General features: G+C 40.0%; 1 protein-coding gene and 1 long non-coding RNA gene across 4 annotated transcripts in view; one reads left to right on the top strand and one right to left on the bottom strand.

Moving 5' to 3' along the window:
• Positions 1-1,735: 1,735 nt before the first annotated feature.
• Positions 1,736-7,930, top strand: part of NPAS2 (neuronal PAS domain protein 2) — a 97,558-nt gene continuing 91,363 nt past the window's right edge. For all 3 annotated transcript variants that reach the window (XM_083501466.1, XM_083501467.1, XM_083501465.1), the window contains exon 1: positions 1,736-2,352. The gene's annotated coding sequence lies outside the window, so the exon portion shown is untranslated. The remainder of the gene's footprint in view (positions 2,353-7,930) is intronic.
• LOC310706218 lies at positions 2,359-6,036 on the bottom strand. Its single transcript, XR_014525764.1, has 3 exons — positions 3,756-6,036; positions 2,627-3,721; positions 2,359-2,589 (listed from the first exon to the last, which is right to left on the bottom strand). It is a non-coding gene; the product is annotated as an uncharacterized lncRNA (long non-coding RNA).

Raw genomic sequence — 7,930 nt, 5'->3', positions numbered from 1 at the left:
TATGCTCAACCAGATTTTTTCTTTCTGTAATTTAAGCCCATTGGATCCTGACCTCTGACTGTTGGAGGGGGTGTTGGGGGCGCATTACAGTGACCATTTAAATTCATGTGCACTTTTCAACAAGTGGTACCATTTCTACTGTATTCTATGCGATTGTGTATAACTTAAATTTGGGCCTTCGCATAATTATTTTGCATGTGCAAGTATTTTACATCACTGGAGAAGGCATTTTTAAAATTGATTTCCTGTCTCAGATGAACTTAATATTTCTTAACAGTACTGTATTAAACAATGTTCTCCGGGTGGCTTATAATAAAAACATAAAAATATCATCAATCATAAGGATATAACATGACTGTGTAGAACAAAGATGAAATATTTGGTTTAAGAAGCTTAGGAGAAGTTGCATTCTGAAAGGAGCCTATGTGAGAAGCCATAGAAAGGGGCAGTTAGAGAAGACTGCAATATATCTCTTCTCCCTGCTTCCTCACTCCTACACCTGTGCAAGAACAATTTCCTGTCTTGTGCGCCATTTCTCTCAAGCTAATCAAAGGCTTTTAGTAAAAATGAGATATCTGCAGGACATGGCTAATGAGAGATCATTTTAACGTCACGGCACAGTGGAAGCTTTAGAAGGGCACAGAGGAAAAACTTGCTTGTTGGGTTTGTGTCTGTGTTTTAATGAGTCCTTGCAAATCAATATGGTTTACATTTGTTACCAGGGGAAATGTCTTATAGCAAAAGTGGGGAACCTTTTGCATTCCCTTCTGGGAAACCTCCCAGGGGCCACATGGTAGTGGCAGACTGGGCTAGAAGTGAGCAGAGCAACTAATGTAAATTTTAGCTTTGTGCTGTAGAGTAGTTTCTATACATAACACCAATCCAGACAAGCAGGAGGTATCATCAGAGTTTGAGGACACATTCCAGCCGGGCAAAAAGACTCAAGAGGATGGGTGCAAAGTACAGCCTGTAATAGCTGTGTCCTGGGGAGGGTCTGGAGGGCCAGTAGAGAAGGCTAGAGGGCCACATTTTGCCCCCAGGCTTGAGGCTCCCCATCACTGTCCTGTAATGTGAATCTACCACAAGCTTACCTTTACAGTGATGCAGTGCAATATGGGTGCCGGTGAGAGCCGTATTTTATGGGACGTTCTGAGGAAAATACTTCACACAATGCCTAGTTAATTTTTGTAATTCACTGTCACAAAATTGCAGTGATGGCAGGGATTAAGGCAAATCCATGAAGAAGAGTCCCCTCAATGGTTGGTTATGATTAGCAAAATGTTCAGAGCCTCAGTATAGCTCCTGAATACCAGATTGGGGGCACAGCAGGGTTACTCCTTTCATGTCCTTTTTTTGATGTTCGGGAAGCCGCTGACTAGCCTTTGCATGAAGCAGGGTGCTGACTAGATGGACCTTTATGTCTGAAGTAGCAGGGCTGTTTTTAATGCTGGGTGCCTGAGATAATTGGGTCACGAAACCCACATTAAGGTTTTTTGAGAGTCCTGATATTAATGAAGACAGGTGAATAATAGGCTTATACCATCTTCCACTGAAAAGGATGGAATCAGTGCTATTTTTCTGGAAAAAGAGATGCTGGAGCTCACCATGAACTTCTCCCTTGTTCTCTTAGAATGGCAATGGCACCTACCTGAGAGGTGTCGGAGCTGAGCTCAAAAAAAAAAAAAAAAAAAAAGCCCTGGATGGAACTTAACTTTGATTCATCAATGACCTCTTCAAAGTTACATTGCCTGAGTCAATGGGTTCAAAATGAAAATAGGGGATTTTGATTGAACACCTTTGTCAGCCTGAGCTGTTTAACAGTGGAACAGTCTGCCTGTTGGTGAACTCTCCTTCATTGGAGGCGTTTAACCAGAGGTTGGTTAGCTATCTGCCAGGGCTGCCAGTGTAGTTTATTTCCTGCAGTGGGTTGAACTGTGTGACCTTTACGGTCCTGACCAACTCCCATGGCCCCATCTGCAACTAAAGCAGTATTATACCACTTTAAACAGTCATGGCTCCCTGCAAAGCATTGTGGGAACTGTAGTTTGTTAAGGGTGCTGAGAGTTGTTAGGAGGGCTCCATTTCCCTCACAGAGCTACAATTCCCAGAGTTCCCTGGGAACTAAAACCACTCCTGACAACTCTCAGCACCCTTAACAAACCGCAGATTCCAGAATACTTTGTGGGATGAATCCTGATACTGCCTTAAATGTACAGTACATTTTGGAGGGGCTATGATTCTACTTAAAAGGCTCACTGCTTATGAACATCATGTAAACAAGGGGGTGAAGACATCATCCCGCCGCCAAAAATCAAGATGAAAAACAAATCAGTAAATACTTCAGGACAAATGGTGAGTTAACTGTAATTGACAACACCGATAATCTCTTTTTTATATTAATTTAAAAACTCCTTGGAAATCTAGGCAGGTTAAAACAATGAAGCCATTTTGAAATCCCTCACAGTATGTTTAGGTGCAAATACCACCGGACAAAGGAAAGCGTCTTGCACTATGATATTGTGGTGGTAAAAAGCAGCATATGCTATGAGCATATGCTACTTTTAACTGCTGATTAATGCAGGGAATTCACTGCAACAAGATGACCACATAAAAAAAGAATGAATACTGTATATTCATGGAAGAGGATTCTGTCAGTTTCTATTTTCCTTCATTTGTTCAGGCAGGGCAATTTTGTAAAGGCGGAACCACAAATTACCTCAGCAAATGGCATGTTTCAAAACCTGAGTTCACAGGCTTCCCAAATGCAAAGCCAGAGGAGGAAGAGGACATTTTTAAGCCTGAGGTGGAATAGAAAATGGCATTCCTTTCTTCAACTCAAGGCTTAATACCTCAGGCTGTAAAATGTATTAGGCCAGCCCTGGGGCAAGTGTTTGGGGCCCACATAAGGGAAGGCTAAATGGTTTTTGTTTGTTTGTTTTTTTAATATAAATGTTATTAGTATTTTCCACACAGCAACAACACGAAGGCTAAAGTTTTAATTCCAGTACCCAAAATGAATTGTGAGAGCTTTCTAGAATTTCAGTTTGTTACCATGTGTCTTCAATCCATGTGAACATAGCTACTTAATTAGAGTTGCTTTGTAGATACCATTTTTGTAAACTGCTTTGAGATTTTATCCAGTCAAGAGGTACTGTATATAAATTTTATGAAATAATGAATATCTTTAAAACAAAACAAAACAAAACAAAACACCACCACCACAACAATGCCTCTTGCAGTGTAAGTATGCCATCTTCTGGTTGGTTTGTTTTTAAAATATATGTAGTCCTTATACACCTGTGTTCCCCCTTAGAGATTTTTTTTATATCAAGTGATATATACATTTTATAAATCAGTCAGTTGAAGAATGTGGGTTGAAGTATTATTATTACTGTTATTATTTAAATCTGTATACTGCCCTTCATCCGACGTTCACAGCATAAAAACACAAAAACACAAAATACATAATAAAAACAAGAACAAGAACAAACCAAACCAAACCAATAACACCCCCCCACTTCTACAAACACATTTAAAAGGACATGTGCCTATATTTGTTATAAAAGCATAATTTAAATGCTAATTGTGTCAGGTTTATTATTTGCTGCATGTAAGTTCAAAAAATCACAAGGATAAAAAGCAGTCATTGACAGTGCAGGCTCAAGACATTTTGCTGTATGAAGCAGAGCTCAAATGGTTGCCCATCACTGACAGCACTGTTCTTGTTCTAGTTTCTAGTTTCTGATTCTAGAAACTAGATTCTAGTTTCTGGCTTCATCTAGCCTCCCCTCATGGTACTGCCTAAAAATTGTAGTTACACCTTGTTGTGTGGCTGGGGAAGGATATGGATTTTAAATCAGATAAACTGGATTCCTCTTTCTTTGTTTAAGTTTTATTATTATTATTAAAAAAAATTAAATCTCAGCAGCCAGGTGCCCAAGAAATTAATCTTAACTTTTGGGGGTGTATCTGGAGCTCCCAAGTTGTTAACCATTTATTTATTTTAAAACATTTATATACCACTTTATAACTTTGTATTAAAGAGCAGTATACAAAATAGAAACATACAGCCCTCCCCAATAAACCAATATAAAACAATAAAACAGCAATATATAAATCATGTTATCTATTTCCTTATTAATGAGCAAGTGCGAAGTTACTTGCTGGTCTCATTTAAATGCTGTTTACATTTTAACAACTTAATTTACCCTCAAAACCAGTTTCTGTTTCATAATGGGAAAATGCCCAGGCAGCTTTTCCTTAAAATTGTGTGTATTTGTGAAAAGACACATTAAAATTTTCTCCTATCTTGCATGAGCATTGCTATGAACATTGTACGTATGTGGCTCAGTGTCTCATTCAACACACAAACACAGCAGAGTTTAGTTATACCCAGAAGATGTCACTGTTGTCCACAGAGCCCACTGTTATTACTGGATGTTTACATCTGTGCAATATGAGTTATCTTAAGCTGTGTGTCTGGTTTTCCAGTTGTTGCTTCTTCAGTGAAGAAGATGGTGGAGTGGGAACAATTTTGTCTCCTTCATGGTGTACAGTTGTAGTTGTTGGGGCTTTAGAGAACACTGATAATTGTCATGACATTGACCCTTGCAGTGTCAGCAAACTTGATATGTTCGTGGATTTGCAAGGTAGACAGCTTGCGTCTCAGTATTTGAATGGCAAATCAATGGGGGGAATATTGCTGCAACATTTCAGACAGTTGCAGCAACAAGGTACTTTTAAATGATCAGGGCTTCAGCATCATAGGCATAATATAGTAGCTAAGCAACAGCTAAGAGCCAAAAGGATCCCAGTTCAAGTGTTACCCTTTCCTAGGCCCTGAAGCTGTTACTAGCTTTGGTGCAGCGAGGAGACGCAGTCATAGAAGCTGTACTACCAGCACCCAGCTAATAGCAGCTTCAGGATTTACCGGTACATCTGGGAAGGGCAGTGGAGGACAGGCTTAAGCACTTGTTCCAGAACACCCAGCTCAGCCCCCGTGGACTCCTAATTAGCAAAACAAAAGTCATAGGCGATCCTAATCACAAATCTCACACATCACATCTAGCTTGGCTTGGAATATAGGTCAGAAGGCAGGATCTGACTGGCACTGGAAATCAAAGGTCATGCTATATAACAGGATAATGTTTAGGGTCCATGTATCCTTCAAACCTAAGCCCTTTAACTGTCAAAGTTTTTTGGTCCCTGAGAACTTACTGGGGGATTACAGATCATAAATAATTATGAGTTGATCTCAAATGTTTCAGTTTCAAGGGTTAGTTGAGGGAAGTCATGATAGTGGAACTGGCTTGAATAGCATAGATGGTTTTCATATATGACATTTTATAAGTGCTCTTAAGCCGCCTTTCTTATGCAATTTGTGCTGTTTTTAGAATGCTTGAAAATGTTTCATTATTTTATTTATCATTTCATTTAATGAAATTTATATGTCACGTGATTGTAGAAAAACATCAAAGTGGCTTACAAAAAAGATAAAACTATCTTATTATCACTTTAAAATGGCAGCTGTAATTTAAAAGATACAGAATGATGTTTAGTATAGATATGTTTGCCACCATGGGCCCCTTTCGGAGGAAGGGTGGGAAACCAAAATTTAATAAATAATAAACCATAATAATAATAATTTGTGCACTGTGTGCTTTTGTTGATGTGGGGCAGGGTCCAAATGATATATATTCTTATCAAGTGCATTGGCTGCATTTCAATTATAGATCCTGGGAATTAAATGGCCCATCTATGGTGAAAAGGCACTCTGAGATACATATGCTGTTCACCAGGGGAATTGCTCATTCAGGTCTTGACAATGTGGACTTACTATATTGTGCTCCTTACAGTGTATTGCAGAGCTTCCCTTTATATTTTCTTAGTCAGCATTTACACTGATGGATAAACTTAAAAACAAAAATTTCTGGCAATTCTATTTTGATTCTACGGCAAATGTGGTTAAGTGTCTTAAGTGTTGGACTTAAAAGTGTGGAAATGTGGATACAGATTCTCATTTGGACAGTAACAAGGTTGACTTTGATAAGTAATTCTCTGTCAGCCAACTTACTTTGCAAGGTTCATAAAGTTGTTGTGAAGACAACGGGAGGGGCAGCCATTTATGCCACTTTTGATTCCTTGGTGGAAGGACAGGTTTTTTTTTTTAAGTATAAATAAATACGTTTCAACCATCTTCATAAGAGTCGGACATGACGAAACGACTAAACAACATGTATGATACATGCATAGGCTAATCAGGCACAAGAGACAGGGTGTCTAAGCTGCTCCAAGCCTGTCTTTCTCAGCTATGCCTGCGATGGCTGCTTCCAAGTCCTCTGAGAAGAATTAGAAACTATCTTTAAAAGGCTGGTGGGAGCTTAAGAACCCCTGGAGTATAGCAGTTTAAGGAACATAGGCTTGCAGGAATGTGGTGAAATGTAACCTACATGAGAGGTGGCCCTTGTCTCGTTCCCTGCTTAGATGCAAGGTGTACAGCACCATAACCTACTTGCATAAAAGACATCTTCAGTGTGACGTTTCGAGATAAGGATGCTGATAGCTTACTGGTATATGAAGTGTAGGTTGTGTGCAAGCACTAACCTCAATAGCAAACATTAAGTACTAGTGATAAAAAGGATGCCCAAGCTTTAATAGCTCCAGGATCAAAATTATATAGCAACCCCTACACTGTATGCTTCATTACTAAAATGTCATTGAAATCTTCAGTATGTGACACGGTAGCCTAGCCTTCAAATAATTCTGCACTTCCTTTTTCAATGATCTTACTCATACTCTTTGAACTTCAAGGTAGAAAAATCAAAGGCAGCGACAATGTCTCCCTGGAGTTCCTGACCTACTTTGTAGAAATCTGTTCTTGTCTTCAGCAGAAATGTGGAAACTATGTCAGAAGGATTTACTCAATATGTTGTTAAGAATTTATTTCTCCTTTGAACATCGTGCATTCCAAGAGAAGTAATTTAACAGACATTCACACACACACTGAACAAAAAGTGAAGAGGAAGAAGAAGAAACTTTGCTTGAAGAATAGTACCTGTATGAAATGAAGAAGCTGTCAAATGCTCTGTGAACTCTGGAATGAAGGCAGCTGAACAGAACAGTTCACAAAATGAATCTTGTCAGTTATGCTAACGGATAAATGTTGCAATTTGCTTACTTAACCTCTAAAGGAATGGTTCCCAAACTTCTTGCCTCACAGACCGCTCTAAAATTGATGAGGATCTGGGTGGACCACAAGGATGCTTCTGCCTGTAATCTGCGATGCTAGGTGCTGTATATGAGTTTGTATTTTTAAAGATGTGCCATGGAGCACTTGAATTAAGCTCATGGACCACTGAGGGACAGGCAGGAGACCAAAGGGTAGGCAGAGGAGGCAGTGGGGCAGGCAGGGTGCCAGGCAACGTTTGAGGAAGGGTAAGAGGAAGAGTCTTAGCAGTCAGCGACTTGAGAGGAGGAGGTGGGGAAAGAGTTGCAGGAAGGTGCAGAGGTGGATGAGTCAATCCCAGAGAGAGCTGGGCCATTAGAATTGCCTCAGTCCCTTCTCCCAGTGCCTCCAAGAACAATGAGGGGTTTAGAGGGATAGGAGCAGCTGGAAATGCAACACAGGAGGAACTCCGGTTGCTTGTGTGCATTACATCAGAAGAGGGGCTTAAATGTGCTGATGGAGGCATGGATCACTGCTGCTCAAACTGTCCAGTTTGGAGCACAAGTCTGAAGAAAGATGTCTAGCTACGTAGCTAGTTAGCAGGCGCAGTAAACCTGGAAGCTTTTGCATGGTGCTCTTCTGCAAACCATGAAGCATGACCATATTGGCTTGTGCTCACCTGACATTCTTACCTGCCTGAAAGCTATGTGAGTGTTGGGCACAGAAGTTGTCAAAAGATTGATGCTGCACTACCATTGAGGATGT

This window comes from Podarcis liolepis, assembly GCF_965112155.1.
Source record: "Podarcis liolepis genome assembly, chromosome: 4".
Taxonomy (NCBI): domain Eukaryota; kingdom Metazoa; phylum Chordata; class Lepidosauria; order Squamata; family Lacertidae; genus Podarcis; species Podarcis liolepis.
This window is presented reverse-complemented; position numbering and strand designations above follow the sequence as displayed.